At 39.4% G+C, this 21,397-nt stretch overlaps 1 pseudogene across 1 annotated transcript; it reads left to right on the top strand.

The window, feature by feature from the left end:
- The first annotated feature begins 10,764 nt into the window (after positions 1-10,764).
- On the top strand, positions 10,765-11,698 carry LOC116527438 (annotated as a pseudogene). The gene has a single exon (XR_004258543.1). The product of XR_004258543.1 is annotated as an elongation factor 1-gamma-like (transcript).
- The last annotated feature ends 9,699 nt before the right edge of the window (positions 11,699-21,397 follow it).

Below are 21,397 nucleotides of genomic sequence, written 5' to 3'. Positions count from 1 at the left end.
GTAGCTATAGCCTTATTATGAGGTGTCTGGTTCAGTGAGTATTCTAGGCATTGCCAATGCCTCCTTCCTTCTCCTGATTGGTTTGTAGCCCCATAGTGGAGTGTCTCTCTGTAGCACCATTGCAGGATATCTGTCTTGGTTCAGTTCCTTCCGGGGTCTTAGTTGGCCTTCCCTAATTAGTAGGAAGAGTCTTGGTTCAGAAGATTTCTCCTCAATCAAGAAGATTTTGGGGATATTTCTCAGGAGGAGAACAGGAGGAGAGTTTGGAAGGGATACACTGGGAATTCTTGCTTAGGTATCTTAATTTGAAAGGCCTTCTGTATTAGTCCATTCTCACGCTGCTGTAAAGAACTACTGCCCAAGAGTGGGTAATTTACAAAGGAAAGAGGTTTAATTGACTCACGATTCCAAGGGGCTAGAGAGGCCTCAGGAAACTTATAATCATGGCAGAAGGGGACGCTAACACATTCTTCTTCATATGGCAGCCAGAAAAAGAAGTTCCAAGGAAAGGGGGGAAAGCCCCTTATAAAACCATTAGATTTCATGAGAACTCACTCTCTAGGATCATAAGAGCATGCTGTAACCACCCCATGATTCAATTACCTCCCACTGAGTCCCTCCCATGATACTTGGGGATTATGGGAACTATAATTCAAGATAAGATTTGGGTGGGGACACAACCAAACAATATCAGCTTCTGTCCATCTTGTCTGTGTGTTTCTATATGTGGAGGAGGGGATCTATGAAGGAATTGTTGATGGAAGTCCAGCAGGCCTAACTCAGAGAACCTTGCTTATTTATCAGGTCACATTCAGGGATCCCTGAAAGAAGTTTAATAGGCCTGATTCAGGATGACCACACTTTATCTTGTCCAGAGACCACCACTGAATTCCTGGTCGAAGATCACTCCTCACCATCTGGAGTGGATTGATGACAACCGGGACCAATGGGAAAAAGTTTGAGCCTTGCCAGGTCAATATTGGGTGCTAAATGAGGTGACTAGTGTCTTTTGTTATGTGTATTTTTGCTTCTGTGGGGATGAAAAACATTAATTTGGGTCCCTATACAGCCCATTGGGCAGCATCTTGCAAAACTGTGAAGCTTTTGCCTATGGATTTATAAAACAGATACGGATGATTTTCTTTTGAAATGGAGTTTGGTCTCCCACAACAATTGCCAGTCAATGGCGCCAACAAAAGCTGTTCCATTCTTCTAAAAGCTAGAGAGAAAGAGGACCTGGAAACCTGGTATGCCAGAAAAAAGAGTAAGAAATTCTTACCAGCCAAGTTTCTGGTGTGTGTGTGAGTGTGTGTGTGTGTGTGTGTGTGTGTGTGTGTGTTTGTGTGAACAATAAACATCACTGTTTGTGTCCTCTACAAGGGTTTGGTTAATAGAAAATATACCAGGATTTGTGACATAGTCTTAGGCTATAGCAAACCTGGTGCACTTTGTACTAAGAATTTGTCTTTCTATAATCGATAGGTCTCACAGAATAGAATGTGGGTTTAGGTCCTATAAAAGACTGCTTTCAAGGCAGCCCAGCAGGATAGTCAGTTACAAACTTTGCTGCAGGTCCCTGAAACCGATACCAGATGAAATTACTGTCTTCTTCTCTGTACTTAAGAGCTTGACCTTGTGACCATGTGTGGATACTTTCTCTTGGTCTCCACCATTCAGAAGACAGGAATTTTGGAGTTCATGTCATAGCCCTAAAAATTATCTTAAGTGACACTGCATGTTCTCTCTCATAGGCGGGTGTTGAACAATGAGAACACATGGACACAGGGAGGGGAGCACTACACACTGGGGTATGTGGGGGGGAAATAGGGGAGGGACGGGGGGGGGGGGGGAGTTGGGGAGAGACAGCATGGGGAGAAGTGCTAGATGTGGGTGATGGGGAGGAAGGCAGCAGATCACACTGCCATGTGTGTGCCTATGCAACAATTTTGCGTGTTCTTCACATGTACCCCAAAACCTAAAATGCAATAAAATTTTTTTAAAAAACCTACATTTAAACAAATTTTCAAGGTGATGAGTATATCAAGTCTGATAAGTACTGTATTAATGTTATAATAATAATAAACATTGGTATAATCCTATATCTGTTTTGCTGAAAATATTAAAGTGAGCTTTGATATATGTAAAAAAAAATTACCTTAAGTGGTTAAAAGCCATTGTGAGCTTGAAATTGGCAGCTCTAGGCTTCTGGGAAAAGCAATAGAAACTGTTCAATGCTGTTGTAGCTCAGTAGCTAAGGTTTTGTCTTAGCTTTTTTTTTTTTTTTTTTTGCAGATTGTCCAACAAATATTTACTGTATGCCTACTATGTGTCAGGCAGCATTTTAGACAGTGGGTCGGTCATTAATATTGCTAATGATCTGCTTACCTTATGGGAAACTGCAGATCCACAGTATGTGCAGACAAGCTCAGGGCCAGGGATACAGTCCAGAGCTTAAGGTGGGTAGTGGCCTACATTGTGCTAAGAATAATTGTTTCATGAGCTGAAGCTGGGTGTCTTTGGTAAGAGTCACATATCTTTATCCGCGGAAAACTGGGCCTTTTCCTTCTTTGCCCATAATGATAAATGATGTCAGTGGCTGAAAGACACATTGCGTGACCCAAGTTGCAGGGGTTAGGTTTCTGGGCTGCTGTGGTCATCTCCATTTCAGACACTTTGGAATGGAAAGTTTAAACGTAGCTATTGATTGAGAGAGATTTGAGTCTGTCCTGGGGCTGACTCCTGCAGAACCCTGCACCTGGCTGCAAACACACATTTCACAGAGGTGCAATTTCACTTTTATCCTCTAGAGAGAACAGACTCTTTTCCAAGTGCAGGATTTTTAAGATGCTGGGATCAAAGCTCCACTTTCATGTGTGGTTGACTCAGAGAGCCGGGAGTCAGCAGGAATATGGTGAGCCAGCTCAAGGTGCTAAAGGAACTGTAGGCAGGTTTCCTATTTCTAGCCATGTAGCCTCTCAGACATTTTCTACCAAAGGGTTTCGAGTAGGCCTCCACAGCTTTGGAACATCCCTAGCAGTCTTATCCAGAACAGGAAAATCACGCAGACAATTTGTATCATCTTCAATGGCAGGATTGTTGATAGTCATTTGACACATTTTCTGAGGTATTATCACCTTTGAGAAACGCCCAGAGATGACAGGGCCACCTCCCTCCAAAAGCTCACATTTTATATCAGGGACTTGAGCATCTGTGGATTTCGGTATCCAAAGGCAATCCTTCAGCCAATACCCCATAGACACCAAGATTCAACTTCAGGGCAGAGCAGTTGGAAGAGGTGAGCCAACAGGATTTCTGTGAGAGCAGAGGTCCCAGGAGAGGTAGAGCTGGAAGGGCTGTTATCCGGAAGGTTGTTCAAGAACTCATGGAATTAAGGAAGAGAGATAAAAAAGCAGGCTGGAAGTTGGATCTGGTATCATGCTGACTTTGAGATATGACACTTAGGTTCTGAGCCCAGTTCTGGATCACCATGTGACTCCTCCCCTGCCTTTAGTTTCTCCATCTTGCCTAGAGACCCTAGCCTCCTCGAAGACCTCCAGTAATCCCAGGTTCAATTCTTGACTTCCAGAATGATTCCTTTCTAGTTTATTATTTGTGTAACTTTGCCACTTATTGAGAGATTTTTTTCTCCATGGATAGCTTCTGATTTCCTGTCTTGAATTTTTCTTTCTCTGAACTACCCTTGGGAAGATTCTAAATCTTGTTAAACAAAGAAACTGCTTACTATCCCTTTAAAACACCTTATGTGTCCATGGTTAAATTATACCCTTAGTTGAAACTTACTAATTTCATGTGGAAGGTTACCTGGGGTAGAATTCAATAGCCAGAAATATTGGTTGCCCTGGCTAGGAACAGATTTAAAAACAATTTTTTTTCAACAAAAGAGCTCTATGGTTAAAATTAGCTTGATTAAAAATGGATGTCCAAGCTGTATGTATTTAAAAGGCCTTTACCTTTTTCTCTTCTTGAATGGTGTTTTTCTAAAAAAAAAAAAAAAAAAGTTTTTAACCAGGTGTAGTGGTTCATACCTATAACCTCAGCACTTTGGGAGGCCGAGGTGGGCAGGTCATCTGAGGTCAGGAGTTTGAGACCAGCCTTGCCAACATGGTGAAAGCCCATCTTTACTAAAAATGTAGGTTCCTCTCAAAATCTAAGACCCTATTCTGTTTTGCCCTGCATTAGGTGATGGTTTTGACTTTTAGGAATATCAAAAATAACTTTGCATTATGGGAGAGCTTTTAGCTTTGGTGTATTATAGCTAGGTAGAAAATATACTTTGAGGAAGGCTAATGCAGTTAGGAAGGGATACTTGGCTCTTTGCATGCTTGAACCAGAGACACATGCTCTTGGCCTCCTGGAAGATACAGGAACATTCCCACCTTCCACTGACAGATGAGAATCCCATGAAGGATGGGCTGATTACAAAATGAGCTGATTAGCTTTAAGTTGCATGGTAGAAGCACAACCCTATCTCCTCCCATTGTATTTCTCTACTTTTTGGGGAACCAGGATTCAGTACCAAATGAAACCCTTAATTTGGGGGATCTGTTCTTGCCTTCCAGCTGTGCCTGCTTCTTAGGCTGTAGAAACTGCAAGCTTTCCTCATTCTCTTCCTCTTCTATTTATGTGTTGTGTGTGTGATGTGTATATAAAAGAGCTCAAATTAATTGGCTTAGAAAAATAAGCACTTAAGTCATATTTTGTCAGAAAAATAGAAACTTTAATGCCTTTTCCTTCACGTAGTGTTAGTAATCTTTTGGAAATAAAGACAGTTTTAAAGATTATTGGTAAAATAAAAATGTCTTCAAAATTTAGACATTTGGTCTAAATTTAGGTCAAATATCAGATTTGCTAAATGCTTTAAGGTCATAAATTGCTACTTTGGCTTTTAGAAAATTGTTCGCTTTACCTAATTTGGAGCGTTAGAGTCTAGATAAGGCCTGGGGACATGCAAAGGTAGCCATGCCTCCTAGCCATGCTGAAAAAAGTCAGATCGAATCTGCACTTTGGTCTGATGATCTAGGCTTCACACCTCGTACATAAATAAATTGCTTTCACCAAAAACAAAACTTGCTTAGAGTTAAAGTTATAACATGTAATTGAGGCTACTGGAGAAACAGCTTTACATACAAGATGTGTAAGGAAAGTAAAATGTGTTTTTGGTAAAAGATTATAAGATGACATGCGAGTGTGATTTTTGTTAAAGGGAATGTAATTTTGTCTAGTTCAGAAGGTTTTAAAGATTGCTTTAAACTAAAAGAGTAATAGGACAAATCGAAAGTTTAAGCAAATTTAAAAGGGTCTGCAAAGAGTTGGTCTTGTGAGGAAAGTTCTGTTTATATGAGCAAGTTGACTAAGATTGAAGGGGATTTTTACTTTTTCTTTCATAGGTTAATCACTGAAATAAGAGCACACAAATGTGGTGTCCGAATCTAGGCCCATGAGCCCAAATAATGGGATTTTCGTAGAAAATTAATCTGCTGTTTAATGGAAAATTGTAAAGCATTCTAAAAAAGTTTATAAAACTATTGCCTTGTGGTCAAATTACTAAAAAATGGATGGATTTATAAAATTTTATTTAAAAACTAGCTTTAGCATTAAAGATGCACTAAAGCAAACATAAAATTTGGTTTCCTCTTTTGAAACAATTTTTTGAAATACTAAGAAACAATAAAAAAATGTTTGTTTTCCTTTTAAGTAAACTACAAAAACAAAAAAGGTGGCAGGGATGGGGAAGGAAAGAAACGGATTCCGTTGGCCTCATGCTATAGTCATTGAGTCTTGTTATTTGGAAAGCTGAGTTTCCTCTCTATCAGAGTAAAAGTTTTTCCTTTTTTAAATTTTTTTAAATTATCATTTGGCTATATAAATGACTTATGGTAACCTGGATTTCTATTTTGTGATATCCAATGTTTTAAACTTTTGATATTTAACAAAATTTTCAAGATCCTATTCTAAGTTAATAATAATAGTTAGAATCCTAAAGTCCACAAAGACATTTGCAGCTTATTTAATGTATTAACTGATGGAAAACTGAAGTAATTTGGTTTTGGCTGTTTTTACTTAAAATGTTGCTGATACTTTGCGTTTTCCAGAGCAACGAAGACTTTTCATTTTAGTTATTTACAGCTTTCAACAACTGAGTAAAACATACTTTTCCAAACAAAATTTGGAGCATATTTTTTTTCTGATTTCTCCAGAATTTGGAAACTAGTTGTGAGTATTCTTACCTTATGATGATAGTGATTTGCATGAGTTCATTAAGAATGTTTTCTTTTGCAACAGGTCACAATTGGAGAAACAGTTTGAATTTATGGGTATTTATTTTATACTTTGGATTGTAATTCAATATGATTTTATATATTTTGGGGTCACATTGCTCTAGGTTTAGCCTTTTGGAGTTCTTTAAGCAGATTCCTATGTTCCTTCAACATATCTGAATAAGTTGTTTTTGTTTGTTTTTGGAGTATTCCATTATTTGCCAGCACTGCAAAGTGGCTCCAAGACCATCTTGTATAGTCCCAGTTCCAGTCCGAGAATCAGCCATTTCTCCAAGAAGACCTGGTTTGTTTTATTGGAAAATAAGATTAGAAATCAAGATCCGTGTGTGAGATGTGCTTGTTGCTTAGTATGGTCTTTGCCTCTAGACCCACGTCTTATGGAGCAAGGACACAGGTGTGTGGATTATTGTTTGTGTTCATAATGCATGTGTGTATAAATACATAAAAATACATCCACACCTCTATCTATAACAATTTCAATGTGTAAATATCTGTGTCTATCCTAACCTAAATATGAGTCTACACTGATATTTCCAACTTAACTACCACCTGAATTATTCTAGCCACCTCTGCTTGCTGTCTATAAATTCCCACTCCAACAGTGACAAACCTGGCTCCCACCATCTACTATCCATTTACTGAACTGTTCAATCCGGGTATACATACCCAGTGGTTTCAGAATTGCCACTGTTCTATTTATCAAATAGAACAGCGCTTATTTATTTACAGTTTCTTTTGTCTTCAGTGACAGACCCGAATCATTTTTAAAGTTTCTTAGGTCGGTACCTCCTCCCCATACACTGACTTTATTGCAGTTGTTTTATACATTTGTATACAGTTAGATTTTCCTGTCACAGCTTACATTTCTTCCTGAGATCTCCTGACTTCCTATTTATTTATTATTATTATTATTATTATTATTTTGAGACAGAGTCTCACTCTGTCGCCTAGGCTAGAGTTCAGTGGTGTGATCTCTGCTCACTGCAACCTCCCCTTTCCGGGTTCAAGTGATTCTTCGGCCTCAGCCTCCTGAGTAGCTGGGACTACAGGTATGCACCACCACGCCCAAGTAGCTTTTGTATTTTTAGTAGAGTCGGGGTTTCGCCATGTTGGCCAGGATGGTCTCGATCTCTTGATCTTGTGATCTGCCCTCCTCAGCCTCTCAAAGTGATGGGATTACAGGTGTGAGCCACAGCGCCCGGCCCTGACTTTCTATTTTTAAAAACGTTTGCACATATGAAAGTTTACTCTTTGTGCTACAATTCTAGGTTTTAACAAATGTATAAAGACATGTATCTACCTGTCTCAATCCATTCATATTGCTATAAAGGTACATCTGAGACTGAGTAATTTATTTTTAAAAAAGATTTATTGGGATCACAATTTTGCAGGCTGTACTAGAAGTGTGGTGTCAGCATCTGCTTCTAATGAGGCCTCAGGAAGCTTCCACCCATGGTAGAAGGGGAAGGCAAAGAGTAAGGGATGCAGCTCTGTCACATGGCAAGAGAAAGAAAGCAAGAGAGACCAGAGGAGGTGCCAGACTCTTGTTAACAATCAGATCTTGCAGAAACTAATACAACAATAACTCAGTCGTTATCCTGAGGATAGCACCAAGCTATTCATAAGGGAACTGTCTAATTACCCAAACAACTCCCACCAGGACCCATCCCCAACATTAGCAATCAAATTTCAACATGATGTTTGATATTTAGAGGGGACAAATATCCAAATTATATGTGTCCCTGGCCCCCCAAATCTCATGACCTTTCCACATAACAGAATACAATCATTCCTTTCCAATAGTTACCAAAGTCTTAAATTGTTTCAATTCAACTCAAATGTCCAAACCCTCATCTGAGACTCAAGGGAAGTTTGTTTATAGCTGTGAGCCTGTAGAAACAAAAACAAGTTATTCACCTCCAAGACATAGTGGTGGTATAGACATTGGGTAAACATATCCCAAAAGGGAGAAGTTGGCCAAAATCAAAGAGTAACAGGCTCCATGTAAGTATGAAGTCCAGCAGGCCATACATTAAATCTTAAAGTTCCGTAATAACCTCCCTTGTGTTGCATTCTGGGCACACTGGTATGAGTGGGTTCCCAGAGTCTTGGGCACCCTCACCCTCATGGCTTTGCTGGGTACAGCCTGCATGGCTGCTATCACTGCTAGGAGTCTGGTGTTTGTGACTTTTCACACTGAGGGTGCATACTGCTGGTGGCTCTAACATTCTGGCGTCTGGAGGGTGATGATTTTATTCTCACAGCTCCACTAGGCAGTGACCTAGTGGGGATTCTGTGCAAGGGCTTCAACCCTACATTCTCCCTTGGCATTCCCTTACTAGAGTTTCTCTGCAGGGGTTCTCCTTCTGGGGCTGGCTTCTGCCTGGGCACCCTGGCTTTCCAACACTTCATCTGAGACGTAGGTGAAGTTGCCGAGTCTCCACCACTTTTAGATTCTGTGTACCTACGGACTTAGCACCATGTGAAAGCCACCAAGGCTTATAGCTTGTGCCCTGTGGAGCAGTTGCCTGAGCAGTACCTGGAGCCCTTTGAGCTGCTGGGACTGGAACTGCAGGAACACAGGAAAGTAGCATCTCCAGGCAATACAAGGCAGCAGCACTCTGGGCCTGGCCCCTGAAACTTTTCTGTCCTATTAGGCCTCTGTGACGAAAGGAGCTGCCCCAAAGATTTTTGAAATGCTTTTGGGAACTTTTTTCCACTGTCTTTACTATTAGCACTTGGCTGCCTTTGAGTTATGCTAATCACTTTAGCAGCCTGCTGCTCCTGCTCAGTCATAATGTTGAATTCTTCCCTTGAAAATGCTCTTTCCCTCCCTACTACATGGCCAGCTGTGAATTTTCTAAAGTTTTATGCTTTGCCTCCTTTTTAATTATAAATTCCAACTTCAAATCTTTCCTTTGCTCCCATATCTGATTGTAGGTTGTTAGAAGCGGCCACCCTACTTCTTGAGCTCTTTGCTGCTTAGAAATTTCTTCTGCCGGATACTCCAGGTCATCGTTCTTCAGTACAGCCTTCCACAGATCCCTAGAGCATGAACATAATGCAGTCACATTCTTTACTAAGGAGTAACAAGGGTGACCTTTGTTCTACTTCCTAAGATCCTCATTTCCATCTAAGTCCCCCATCAACCTGAACTTCAGTATCTATATTTCCACGAGCATTTTGGTCACAACCACTTACCTGCAATCTTTCTTCTTTCTAATATGTACATTTTATAATGTACACATTTAAAGCTATAAACTCTTTCCAAGCGTTGCATCCACTGCATCCCATCAATTTGGATAAGTTGTGTTTTCACTTTCACTTAGTTCAAAAAAATGGTTTTCCAAGTCTTTAAAAACTTTCTAGCTATCTTTATTACTTATTTCTACTTCAATTCCATTGTGGTCTGAGAACATACTTTGTATAATTTCTTTATTCTACATTTGTTAACGTATGTTTTATGTCCCAGAAGGTGGTATACCTGGGTGACCTTGAGAAGAATGCATATTCTGCTGTTGTTGGATGAAGCATTCTATGAATGTTCATTAGATAAGAGTTGTTTGATAGTGCTATTTAGACTGACAGTATACTTACCAATTTGTTTTTGTTCCACATATCATTAGACTGTGTGCATCATGGATCATTATGTGTTTTTGAATTTACCCCTTTATCAATAAATGGTGTCCTCTGTGTTTCTGATTATTTTCTTGTTCTGAGAGGAAGGTGGAGCATGGTCTTCAGTGTATCCATGTCCCTGGAGTATGACCAGCACTGTGTTTCTTACATTTGAATTCTTCCCCCACCCTCCACCAGTGAGGCAGGAAGACTAGAGCAGGCTGGAGGTTTCTAAATAGCTTTCCTTGCAATATACTTTCTTTATAACATCTAATTCTAACATGAAATTAAAATCTAGAGTTTGCTTGTAAGTTAAGCTGAACCAAATTTCCCTTATATTAATAAATATTCTCAGCATTATAACCACATTTTAACTGCTCTTAAGTCCTAAAACCATTTGTTAAATATATATGTGTATATTTTAAATGGGTATACATTTAAACACATACATAATTTTTAAAAATATGTGTATATATAAAATTTCTCCATAACTGATATAACCACATAACAAAAAAAAAAAGTACAGAAAGGAAACAAAGGAAGAAAATGGTTACAATTGCTTTTCCCACAGTTTGGGTTTTTCACATTGGAGAACAGACAATGTATAAGTGAGAAAAAAATGCCACCAGAAAGCTAACGAAGTTGTACGTTAAGCAATTCAACCTTTGTTATACATATAAAATTTGAAGTTAAGAACGTGTTAGGTTGATATCTGAGGAATACACTGTAAATGTGTGTATATATATATATATATATATATGTATATGTTTTACTTAGTTTCTAAGTAGGGAAACCTTGTCAGATCACAGTAAGTAAAGTTCTACAAAGAAAATGCCTTGCTTCCTGAATTCTGGGGCTGCTGGATGCTCACTTGAAGACGAGGACTTTTCTGGTGGGTGAACGAGTGACATTGGCTGACATCACAGTTGTCTGCACCCTGTTGTGGCTCTGTAAGCAGGTTCTAGAGCCTTCTTTCCACCAGGCCTTTCCCAATACCAACCACTGGTTCCTCACCTGCATTAACTAGCCCCAGTTCCAGGCTGTCTTGGGGGAAGTGAAACTGTATGAGAAGATGGCCCGGTTTGATGCTAAAAAGTTTACAGAGAGCCAACCTAAAAAGGACACACCATGGAAAGAGAAACGTTCACAGGAGAAAAACGCAGCTTGCCCGGCTTCTGGGAGGAGACTGATGAATATGAGCAGGTGCAGGTTGCTGAGCCCAAGGCCAAGGACCCCTTCGCTCACCTGCCCAAGAGTACCTTTGTGTTAAATGAATTTAAGCGCAATTACTCCAGTGAGGACACACTCTCTGTGGCACTGTCATATTTCTGGAAGCACTTTGATAAGGATGGCTGGTCCCTGTGGTAATCAGAGTATTGCTTCCCTGAAGAACTCACTCAGACCTTCATGAGCTGCAATCTCATCACTGGAATGTTCCAGTGACTGGATAGGCTGAGGAAGAATGCCTTTGCCAGTATCATCCTCTTTGGAACCATCAATAGCAGCTCCATTTCTGGAGTCTGGATCTTCAGAGGCCAGGAGCTTGCCTTTCCGCTGAGTCCAGATTGGCAGGTGGACTACGAGTCCTACGCATGGCAGAAACTGAATCCTAGCAGCGATGAGACACAGCGGTGGTTCGAGAGTCCTTCTCCTGGGAGGGGGCCTTCTCGCATGTGGGCAAAGCCTTCAATCAGGGCAAGATTTTCAAGGAACGACTCTTGCCATTACCTAGCTGCCTGCACATCCCCTTCAGGGAGATGGGAGTCATTAAAGGAAACTGAACATTGAAAAAAGAACAAGAAGAAAGAAAATGCCTTTCTTCCAAATTCACAAAATGTGTTTACATTTTATTCCACACAGGTATTAAAGGCTGTGAAGAAATCCAAGAATAATAAAATCTAGCAGGGAAGATGAAAACTGCTTACATTGAAAGGTATACTTAGAAATCTTATTTCTGTCCTCGAATTTTGGTTTCCTCACATACAGGATTAAAAGGTACAGCTACTTGGTTTGCAAACTTTTTTATAACTCTTAAAATATGTGATTCTGTAATTAAAATAAATTATAAGTGATAAACATTAATTAGAGAAAAACTCATTTTCAATAAGATGATAAAGAAAATTTGAGAAGAATTAATACAGTATCTTTAGAAAAGAGTTTGACATTAACTACAAAATTTGAAGGCAAACATTTCCTAAGACTCAGCAATCCACTTCTAGACAAATTCATGCACATTTGCATCAAGAAACACACAAGCAAATGTTAATTCAAATGTTATTTGTAACATCTCAATCTTGGAACCAACCCAAACACCTAAAGACATTTATAGAATAGATAAGTACACTGTGGGAATATTTATTATACCATGCAATAGGATATTATCCCATGCATAAACTGTCTTGATGTAGGATAATTTAGATGAAACTTAGGTAATATTAAGTAAAATAATTCACACCCAAAATAAAGCATACTGTATTATTCAAGTGAAATAAAGAGCTTCCATCCACTATCTGTGAAGCCCTCCACCTGCCTGACATCAAGTTTTTTCCTAATGTGTATGCATTGCTAAAGGTCCTGTGTATTCTTCCTGTGATAAAGGTTGAAAATAAGCAGTATGAAAATGGACGAAAACGTCTTAACGCATATTTGAGGAACACTTTGACAGACCAAAGGTTGAGTAACTTGGCTTCGCTTAACATAAATTTTGATATAAAACATGACCTGGATTTAATGGTGGACACATATATTAAACTCTATACAAGTAAGTTAGAGCTTCCCACAGAGAATTCAGAAATCATGGAAAGTACCTAAGAGACTTTTAAAAATAGGTTTTCTTATATTTTATATTTGGAAGAAAAGCTGTAAGGTGTATGTAAGCCACTTAATCACTAAATATCTTTGCCTATAGGACTTCATTGAATACATTAACCATTGATAATCTACCTGTGTAAATGACCCTTATTTGAAATCTCCTGCTTTGAAGGCCTATCTGTTCTTCCAGAAGAGAACGCTTAAAGTGCCATGTTTCCTTGTGTGTGATCTCTGCTGGTGGCACTCTGGAATTGTTTTAGTTAAGTCATTTTAGACATAGCATTTATTATATCTGTGGACCTCTACTCATTGGGTGTTATGAATTCTTTGAAGAAATATATTTTGAAGAGGTGTGGGAGGAAGAAATACATTTTATAAAATGTTATAGTGAAGCTCACAGTTGACCTTTGACTAATAGGAGTTTTAAGTATGTTAAAAATCTGTACTGGACAGTTATAAGAAATTACCAGAGAGAAGCTTGTGAGATCACCAAAAAAGGATTTCAGTGTAGATTCTGTCTTTCTGAAATGAACTTAAGGAACAAATGACAGTAAAAGTTTGAATGGAGGAACCTGCCATTGTTCCACATCTAGTTGTTGGCTGTTTACATTCCTTTGTGGAGCCTACATCTTCCTAAGCTTTTCAGCAGGTATATGTTGAACACTTCTGTTTCATGGTTAAGACAGAATCAGAGACCATGGATCCTGACAACCGATTTGTCTGTTTTTTTTGTTTTGTTTTGTTTTGTTTTGTTTTTTTTTTCTGTTTTTTTCCATGACTCTTATCTACCGCCTCATCTTGATTTATAAGCAAAACCTGGAAAACCTACAAAAATAAGTGTTGTGGTTTATCTAGAAAAATATGGAAAATGTTGCTGTTATTTTTGGTGAAGAAAACCAATTTTGTATAGTTTATTTCAATCTAAATAAAATGTGAATTTTGTTAAAAAAAAAAAAAAGCAAAACTGAACTATCGTGATCGAACTCAGGATAAAAGAGGAGTGACCCAGAGGACGCAACTAGCGGGTTGGGACTCTAGGCTCTGGCAGTGTGTTGATTATTTGGCCTCTGTTACGGTTACATGAATGTTCTCCTGTGATAATTCATTGATCTGTATATTTCATCCCAAGCGCAGGATGTTTGGAGGATTTTTTTTAATTGTAAATTTTCTCTATATGGGCTTCACAATAAACAAAAAGGGTTTTGTTCATTTTTGTTTTATTTTGTTCTGTTTCATTTTTTAAGGAAATGAATAAATGCATAATACATAGTAAATGCAGCATATTAACAGTCACAGCATTAAGGCTGGCAGGATACAGAATTTTGGGGGAAGCATGGATCCTAGGGCCGAGAATGCTAAAATATACTATACTCAAAATTGAGGAGAAGCTCTGAAGCTCTAAGACCTTGTAATCCTGCTTACTCACAATGGGAGAGAAATGAGATTGGTGTCTATAAAATGGGATGTGGTTGCTGCAGGACCATTCTCCGGGGATTTTGGATAGTTCTCCCTTTTTTTCTTGGCTTTTAGTTTTCAAGAATAACTGTAGTATGTGCTGGGAATGCAACATTCCAAAATTAGCAAGGAACTGGCCAGAACAATCTGTTCTCTGTTCTGGCCAGCCCTTCTTACCCCAAATAGGAGGTCCTTCAATGCTTTAGTACGGCTCACAAGGCCCCACAGTAAACAATCCAGGGTGGGCTGCCTTTCAGAATCTCTAAGCTGCAGTGCAAATGGAGCACATAAAGAGGAGGCTCCATCTGCCCTAGGCAGTTTTCTCAAGTTTTGGGGGACTGGCTCACAATGGATCCTAGGCTTCTGTTGGCTTTTGCTGCCAATCGTACTTAACAAATCCATTTCACGTAACTTTCTGGGCATGAGAGTTCTGTCTCACCAAACTCAGATAAGTTGGTAACCAGCACATAGCAAATCGGCTTCACAGTTGCTCAGGTACTCAATTATAAGCTTGTATTTAAAACATGTCTGTAATAAAGTGAATGTGAGATAAACTAAGCCTACAAGTGGACATAAATAAATTGACTTACTCAGAATTATATTCCAAAGAAGTAGAGCATTAACTTATGGGAAACTTTACGGGGGATATACCTTGACAGAGCTGATTTCACACAACCATTGTTGAAGCAAAGACATGTTGATTTTGCCTCAAATCAATCAATGAATAAAATACTCATAAATACCATAAAACTCCAATTTTTAAAAGAATTGTAATGCAATGTAAACAAGAGCCAAACTGAATCCAAAACAGCCCTTCCCCTCTCTCTCTCTCTCTCTCTCCATTGTCAGCCTTCCAGCCCGCTGCATGGAGTTTGGTAAGGTGGAATCAGGGTTTGGGTACGCGTAAAGGGGGACAATTTTAAAGGATATTGTTTGGCAGATGGCTCACTCCTCTAGAACTGGTGAAGGACGGGGCAGCAGACGTGCTCATGGCACACACATAAATCTGGCCCGCAGTGAGGAAGCCTCTAGGATAGACATGGAGGTCACTCTTTCTTCCCTCTTGGGCTAATGGTGAAACTTCCAGAATGCAGCACGTTGCTTTTGGTACGAACTGCTCCACCTTAAGTCCATCTGAGGAGGATGGCAGTGACAAATTTATTTAGAAGGATTATGCTCTAGTTGTAGACAACTGGAAGACAGAAAGCTGTGTTAACGGATGTTCACATTACTTTTGAGGCATATGTGTGTGTGGGTGTGTGTTCTTGTGTGTCTGTGCTGTATGTGTTTTAAGAGATAAAAAGCAGAATAATTGTATCACAAAATCTAGGCTGCCCACTTGATGCCTTCTCATAGCAGCGGATAATGAAGGCCTTGCAAGTCTGTCTACCTTCTTGGTTCGTTGGTTCCTACAAATGCATACATTTGGAGGAAGTATCAGAGATACACATTAAATCTTTTTTACATATTATGTATTTTTCTCAGTATATTATTAAGGAACAAAACTTCTTTCACCCTTCTGTATTTTTAGTTACACACAACATTAAAAACCCAATAAAAAAGAAAAGAAAAATATAACTTATCCAAAAGTTGAATTTTTGATTTGTCAACATCTGTCCTCTGTCCCAAGATCCTTTTTCCTAAGATCTAATGTAATAGGTACAGTTTTACACTCTTCTTTAGCACATTGTTTATGCTAACATTGGCTTGTAAATGCTTGGCTGTGACAGACAGCATATTAAGCTCCCTGTGATCTCTGAGTGGCTATGGTCTTTCATCCTAGAGATGAGCACTAATTTTCATTGTCATTACTTGTTACATAAGTACTTTTCCCTGTATTGCTGCTAAGCAGCTTGTCTCTGATTATACACTCTGACCTAGGTGGCGTTTTTTTTCACTAGAGTAAAAGAAGCTACTTGCAGCAAGTAGTACAGAAAAACTTGTTCCCCGTGTGCTGGCCACTGGCCTACATGGGCATCCAGCCCTACTGTGGAGTATGTTTTCTTTTCTGCAAGCAACAATATAACATCATCACAACTGGGATGCTTAGGACAGGGCAAGAAGTCTCATAACTATGATTTTTTTTCCTTTGTGCTACTCTTTTTATGGATCACTGGAAAACCTCCCTGCCACATTGGGTATTGTACTTTTCCCTAAAGTTATCCACTTATCCATAATTTCGTTGAGCTAAAAGGGACTCCAGAAATCAATGTATTCAAGAAATATCATTTGATGATGTTGTTTGTTCATCTGAAGTGAACTAATTATCTATCAAGGTGTGAAAGTCTTATGATGTGCCCAACTCTCTTTTTCAAAGTACAATAAATTTCTTCAAAAGACTGTAACAGTAATGAGCCCCGAATTTCTAAGAACAAGCTCATCCAAGAAGTCTGTATACTGTCCAACACCCCCCCTCCCAAAACATAACTGGTCATCCAAGCTGCAACTCTATTATTTTATACAACAAAAAGGGAGAGATGTCCAGCTGTCCAGGCACTATGCTAATTGTTGGGATTATACAACATGCATCCAGTGAAAGAATCCTTGTCCTCAAGGTTCTATTCTACTGAGCAAGAAACATATATAAACAAATACTTGCAATAGGGTATCAGAAAGTTAAGGATATAATTCAATGCAGGATAAAAATGAATACAGATTCAGCATCATCCACTATTCCCTGGAACATCAGAGAATACTTTAGAGAGTGTTAGTCTCAAAACAGTCTAAATGTTCAATAAGAGTTTTTAGTTATGAAATGGGAAGGTGATCTCAGGAGAGATGTGATCAGATACTCTATGGTCGAAACTGCATGGGGATCTTGGGAAACTAAACTAATTGGGCATGGTCAAAATTTAAAATCCGATCCGATCTTGCTATGAGAGTTGAGATAGGAGAGACAGGCACGAGACTGGTAATGGGGACATGCTAGGAGCTCTCGCTTACTCCTCAAGTCCTCCTTAACCTCACACAAGTAGAGATCAGGACCTCATACCTTAGAAGTCTTCGGCTTCTAAGATTCCATAATACACTATTCAAATTTCATAATCATATATTACAATGTGCTTTTGAGGACTATTATTATATTTGTCTGAAACATTCTCTCATGGCTCATTATTTCGCAACCGATCTTCATGCATAGGACACTGTTTATGTGTAGTGCATTCTACGAAACATAAAACCAATGTCCCCAAGACACTGTTTTACCACGGTACATCTAGATTCCAAAGTCCACAATAAGCCTGATCATCGGCATGGTAATTTCATGCTCTTCACAGGTACATGCTTCTGCATTTTATCACTTCTAACAATACTGACTCAACTCTCCCCATCCCAATTCCTTCTGGGAGTGAGAAGTTATGCTTCTTACTCTCAAACTTCACTCCAAGTCCTGACTTTGCTAATTCTAAGTCTAAAAAAATATATATATATATATATAAAAGAAAAGCAGCCCTCCTTATAACTTCAAAACCCCTCAGGGTCACCAAAAATCTTACCTCTAATATGAAGGACTTGCCAGTAATAGCTAATGACTATTTAAACCACAGGACTCTAAACTCCATGAGATTAGAGGCTGTTACCTGTGAGATCCTTGACATTTGGTGCTCAATGAGCATTTGCTGAGTGAGGTGAATAACTGATTAACCTCCTGCTGTGTTCCATGAGGGCAGGGATCATACCTGATTTATTCCTGCCACTGTGTCTGGCACAAAAAAAATTGGTTAATAAATGTTTGTTAGATGAACTTTCCGTTTTCTCACAACACGAAACACAACTTATGTTCTTGGTACATGATCTATATTATGTTCTTGGTATGTGATTATCACCACATGACTATGTTATTTTTGCTGCTTTGCTGCTTTAGTACCTTTTTTTTTTTTTTTTTTTTTTTTTTTTTTGAGACGGAGTTTTGCTGTTGTTGCCCAGGCTGTAGTGCAATGGCTTGATCTCGGCTCACTTCAACTTCCAGGTCTCCTAGGTTCAAGCAATTCTCCTGTATCAGCCTCCTGAGTAGCTGGAATCACAGGTGCATGCCACAACATCCAGTTAATTTTTGTATTTTTAGTACAGACAGGATTTCATCATATTGGTCAGGTTGGTCTCGAACCCCTGGCCTCAGGCGATCTGCCTGCTTCAGCCTCCCAAAGTGCTGGGATTATAGGTATGAGCCACCACGCCTGGCCATGCCTTTGTTTTATGAATTCATGTCTTCTTTCTCTAACAGAAAGCAACTTTGTTCATTATTTTCCTCTGCTTATTCAATGCAGCACACATTCACTAAGCCTAGCAGTTCTGTTAGTCATTTAAAGGATACAACAATAAATAAGATGTAGTGACTCAAGGAACAAACTCATGAAACTAACATGTTAACACCTGATGAACACATTATGCTCCAGAAAAGTTGACAAGAAAAGATGTTTATTTCTAATGGAGAGAAAATGGAGGACTCGGAAGAAAGGGTCTCTTGATTTGCCCATGTGGAGGCAAGATCATATATGAACAAAAGGGGGAAAAGCTTGGGAAAGCCTAGAAAAATGAGTGTAACTAGGATGTAGAATAGATGAAAAAGAATAATGAGGGGAAAGGTGGAGCAAGGTGGCAGAATAGAATGCTCCACTTATCACCCCCTCAACAGGGACACCAATTTAGCAACTATCTACACGCACAAATCACCTTGATAAGAACTACCAATCAGGCGAGCACTCACAGTATCTGGTTTTAACTTCATATCACTGAAAGAGGCACTGAAGAGGTAGGAAAAGAGTTTTGAATCATTTATGCCTCCCCTACCTCATCCTTTGGCAGTGGCACAGCAGAATATGGCACTGGCCAGGGTCATGAGGCCCCCTTTTCAGGCCTTAACTCCTGGCCAGCATTTCTAGACACATCCTGGGCCAGAAGGGAACCCGCTGCCTCGATGAGAAGAACTCAGTCCTTGCAGGATTCATCAGCGGCTAACTAAAGAGCAATAACCAGCTGATAGCTATGCAGTATGTCATGAGCTTTGGATGAGTTACCGAAGCTTGCTGGCTTCAGGTAAGACTCAGAACCTTCCCAGCTGTGGTGGCTATGGGGAGAGATTGTTTCCGCTTGAGAAAAGTGGAAGAACAAGTAAAAGAGGCTTTGTTTTGCACTTTAGGTACCAGCTCTGCCACAGGGGGTAGAACACCAAACAGTCTCTTGGGGTACCTGAGCCAAAATATCCAGGCCTTGGCTATTAGATGATATTTCTAGACCAGCTCTGGGCCAGAGAGGAGCCCACTACCCTGAATGGTGAGTCCCATATCAGGCAGCACTCACCACAAGCTGACTGAAAAGCCCTTGAGTCTTAAAGAAACATTAATGGTAGTCTAGCTGCACTCTCTGTGGCCTGTGGTGTCAACAGCCATGGGGCGAGGCTCTTCTGCCTTTGGAAATGGGAGGGAAGAGTTGGAAGGACTGCATCTTGTGGTTTGAGTGCCAACACAGCTCCAGTATAATAGAACGCCAGGTAAACTTTTAAGTTTTTTAATTCTCATTCCTGGCTCCTGGACAGCATGTCTGGACCTGGCTAGGGAATTCACTTCCCTGAGGGAAAGGGCACAGACCTGGCTGGCTTTGCGATCTGCTGGTTGTAGAGCCCCAGGGCCTTGAGAGAACATAGGTGGTAGGTAAGGGATGATTCCAGCAAGCCTTGGGTAAGACCCAGTGCTGTGTTAGCTTCAGTTCTGACCCAGCACACTGCTAGTGGTGATGGCCACAGGGGTGCTATGTCATTTCATCCCTAGCTCCAGGCAGCTCAGAACAGAGAGAGACTTCATTTGTTTAGTAGAAAGTAAGAGAAGAGAACAAGAGTCTGCCTGATAATCCAGAGATTTCTTCTAGATCTTGTTCAAGACCTTTAAGGTAATACCGGTATGAGTCTGCCAGAACCACAGCATTACTGGGTTTGGGGTGCCCCCTAATGCAGATACAGCATAAATCACACTGAAGTATTTTGAAACACCTGGAAAGGCTTCCCAAGAAGGATGAGTACAAACAACCCTAGACGGTGAAGACTACAGTAAATATCTAACTCTTCAATGCCCAGACACAAATATCCACAAATATCAAGTCCATCCAGCATAACAGGACCTCACTAAATGAGCCAAATAGAGCACCAGAGACTAATCCTGGGGAAACAAAGATATGTGACCTTACGGACAGAGTTCAAAATAGCTATTTAGAGGAAACTCAAAGAAATTCAAGAACACACAGAGAAGGAATTCAGAACACTATCAGCTAAATTTGGCAATGAAATTGAAATATGAAAGAATTGAAATTTAAAAGAATCAAGCAGTTCTGGAACTGAAAAATACGATTGGCGTATTGAAGAATGCATCAGAATCTTGATAGCAGGATTGATCAAGCAGAAGAAACAATTAGTGAGCTTGAAGACTAGCTATTTGAAAATACATAGAGAAGACAAAAGAAAAAACAAGAAAAAACAATGAAGCACATCTACAGGATCTAGAAAATAGCCTCAAAAGGGCAAATCTAGGAGTTATTGGAATTAAAGAAAAAGATATGAGTAAAAAGTTAATTCAAAGGGATAATAACAAAGAACTTTCAAACATATAGAAAGATCTCAATATTCAAGTACAAGAAGGTTATTGACTACCCAGCAGATTTAACCCACAGATGACTACCCTTAAGGCATGTAATAATTAAACTCCCAAAGGTCAAGGATAAATAAAGGCCCTAAAACAGCAAGAAAAAAGAAACAAACTAACATAAAATGGACCTTCAGTATGTCTGGTAGCAGACCCAAAAGACGTTGGCATGACATATTTGAAGTGCTGAAGGAAAAAAAAAATTACCCAAGAATAGTATACCCAGCAAAAATATCCTTCAAACATGAAGGGAAAATAAAGACCTTCCCAGACAAACAAAAGCTGAGGGATTTCATTAACATCAGAACTGTACTACAAGAAATGCTGAAGTGAGTACTTCAATCAGGAAAAAAAAGGACCTTAATGAGCAGTGAGAAATCACCCAAAGGTACAAACTCAATGGTAATAGTAGGTGACCAGTGACCAGAGTATTATAACACATAACTGTGGTGTGTAAATTACCCTTAAGTAGAAAGACTAAACAATGAACTAATCAAAAATAATAATTCCAACATTTTAAGGCATAGCATAATAAAATGTAATAGAACTAGCAAAAAGTTAAAACTTTTTGGGGGGAAAGGTAAG

This window comes from Sapajus apella, unplaced genomic scaffold, assembly GCF_009761245.1.
Source record: "Sapajus apella isolate SASKATOON/1434 unplaced genomic scaffold, GSC_monkey_1.0 scaffold54, whole genome shotgun sequence".
In the NCBI taxonomy this organism is placed as follows: Eukaryota; Metazoa; Chordata; class Mammalia; order Primates; family Cebidae; genus Sapajus; species Sapajus apella.
Note: the sequence above shows the minus strand (reverse complement) of the source record. Positions and strands in the feature narration are given on the sequence as shown.